The 2904-nt window shown below is 41.7% G+C and overlaps 1 pseudogene; it reads right to left on the bottom strand.

The window, feature by feature from the left end:
• Positions 1–516: 516 nt before the first annotated feature.
• Positions 517–1805, bottom strand: LOC110291942 (annotated as a pseudogene).
• Between the last annotated feature and the right edge of the window lie 1099 nt (positions 1806–2904).

Here is a 2904-nt window from a genome sequence, read left to right on the forward strand (position 1 = left end):
GAGCTAGATGCTGCAGAACACACCTTTAATTCCATCCTCTGGGAGACAGATGGAGGTAGAGCTCTGTAATTTTAGGGCAACATTGTCTACATAGTGAGTTCCAAGATAGCAAGGGCTACATGGTGAGACCCTGTCTCAACAAAAACAAAACAAAACAACTTTTCCCAATCCCCAAACTGCAAGTGGTCTAGCTCATCTTGATCTAAAATAATATTCTCATATTCTCTGACCTAGGTTGTATAGAAATGGGTCCCCTGAAGACCAGTAACAAAATATAACTTACTTTATACAGTATTAATTAATTAATTATGGAATGAATAAATCTTGTAATCTAAGCATACATCTGTTCACAAAGCCTGAAGCTGTAGAAAACCTGTGATAACCTTACAATTACACAATAAAACCCAGTAACATAACAACTGCTAGCAATTTTTTATGTTTATAAATAGGATGCAATGCAGTTATTTAATTTTTATTTTTTTATTTTTTTGCCCCAATTCCAAAGTCCGTATTGTTTTAGAGAAGATGGTCCATCCACTCAGTGGAATGAAGAGCTTTGTCTGGGAACCCAGACAAAATTGTGCCAAAAAGGACTCTGGTTTCTCCACGTCTGCTCATACACCAGTCATGGGCATAAGACTTGTAATCAATCAGTTCTTCAGGTTTAAACCATAGACCAATCTCCTTCTTAGCACTCTCCACTGAATCGCTGCCATGAATGACGTTCCTGCCAATTTGAATGCAAGAATCCCCACGAATAGTGCCTGGTTTAGAATCTGCTGGATTGGTCTGTTTTCACCAGACTGAGCCCCAACCCAGACCGTGGACCCTATGGGCGCTGCGTTCATATACTTCAACAGCCCCGGGAAGAAAGGATGGTCTTTCCAGTCAATGTAGCACTGCTTCAGATGTTCTTTAGAAGCCGGAAGGAACTTCACAGCCGTCCGGCCCAGCCGTCCGGCCGAATCTCTTCTCCTCAAAGCGCTTGATGATCCCTCCCACCAGGCCGTGGTGCACTCCATCTGACTTGATGGCAATGAAGGTATGCTTGAGGCTGGCCAAGGTACAATAAAACTGGCGGGTCAGCTGGTGTCGGCAACGAACAATGGGAACAAAGAGCAGCAATGCAATTATTAAACATCTTTTAAGCCGGGTGTGGTGGCGCACGCCTTTAAATCCCAGCACTCCGGAGGCAGAGGCAGGCGGATTTCTGAGTTCGAGACCAACCGGGTCTACAAAGTGAGTTCCAGGACAGCCAGGGCTATACAGAGAGACCCTGTCTCGAAAAACAAAAACAAACCAACAACAACAACAAAACAAAACAACAACAACAAAAATCTTTTAAAAATGTATGTGTGAATGTTCATGTGCGCACATGTGTTAGAAACCAGAGAACAGCCTTAGGACTCAGTTTTCAGGTGCTTCTCCCCCTTGTGTTTTGACTTGCTGAATAGGTTGGTCTGGCTAGCCCAAAGCCTCAAGGATGTGGCCATCTCTGTCTCCCCAGCACTGGATTTATGAACGATTGCCAATATGGCTAAGTTTTATTGAGAATCTTCTTTAAGATTTTTCTTGAGAAGTTTGTATATAACTAAACTGTATTTACATAGCTTCCACCCTGAGTCGCTTGTATGTGTGTGGGTTTAGAGCTGACCGCTCGGGATTGGCTAACTTCTCACTGGTCTCATCCCTGTAGAAAACGAATTCTCTCTTCTTCAGCAGCCATTAGCCAAGAGCCTGTAGCTCTTCAGACATTGGTGGGTTCTTTCTCCCACCGGGGTCGACATGGCATCTAGTGTGGTCATTATGCAGGTTTTGCTTAGGCAAACTTTTGTTGACATTTTGTGGATGCAGCACCCCTGTCATGTCTAAAAGACTTTTTCGCACAGCAGGCACCCCAGTCCTTTAGCTCTTTGATGAATTCTCCTTATAATTATTACACTGGCATTTCCCACAGGCTCTTGTTGCTCTTATTTGTCAGTGTTTTAAAACGTTGGTAGAAGGCTGGGCCAGTAGATGGACCACAGGTTAGAGCCTAAGAGCAGTTGCTCATGCTCTCTGAGGAGTAGAAACCAAGAGTGCATGCAAGGGAAGCCTTAGAGAAATAGCCACAGTAACCAGGAGAGCCAAATGCCTTAGGATTTGCTACAGGTCATCCTAGGAGACACGCCCAGGAGACAGTAACTTAAAGCACCTGATTCAGGAACTGCTCATCAAATATCACTTCTCCTTACACTTTGGAGAGACAACCATTGCTAATGTCTTCTCACATAACCTTCTCGGGATCTAATCTTCTAGTTACATTAGAAACATTGATGCTTTATTTGAAAAGTCATTATGTTTAATTAGAAAGTTATACTAAAATAATGTGTTTTATAGTGTCTCTAAAAAGCAGAGTTCTTAGGGCTGGAGAGAAGGGTCAGTGGTTATAGCATTTGATACTGTTGCGATGATCTGGGTTCTGTCTACAGCACCCAGGACTCAGAACCACGGAAAGATTCCAGGCAGTCTGACATCTTTTCTGTCTTCCTTCGGAACCAGGCATGCCCGTATGTAGTGCACATACATACTTGCAGGCATGAACACACATACATAGAATAAAAAATTTGAAAAGCAGAGTTTTCCGATGTGCATCTAGAAAAATGAACAAAGATAAAAATTAAGCTTCCATATGAAAGAAATCACTCATTTGAAAACATACTTTTCTTATGCTCAATGAAAATTATAGAGAGTGGACTACTTAATTGGAACCATGAAGAAAACAAGTAGGTTAGAGCAAGCACATGTGTGTAAAAAATGGCTTTATACTATAAGCTGTTTGGACATAGCTTAGTCTTTCTTAATTCCTAATACTTTTTGGAGATTTTTAAAATTAATTTATTTTTTACAATCCATATTCCATTC

This window comes from Mus caroli, chromosome 3 (assembly GCF_900094665.2).
Source record: "Mus caroli chromosome 3, CAROLI_EIJ_v1.1, whole genome shotgun sequence".
Lineage (NCBI taxonomy): Eukaryota > Metazoa > Chordata > Mammalia > Rodentia > Muridae > Mus > Mus caroli.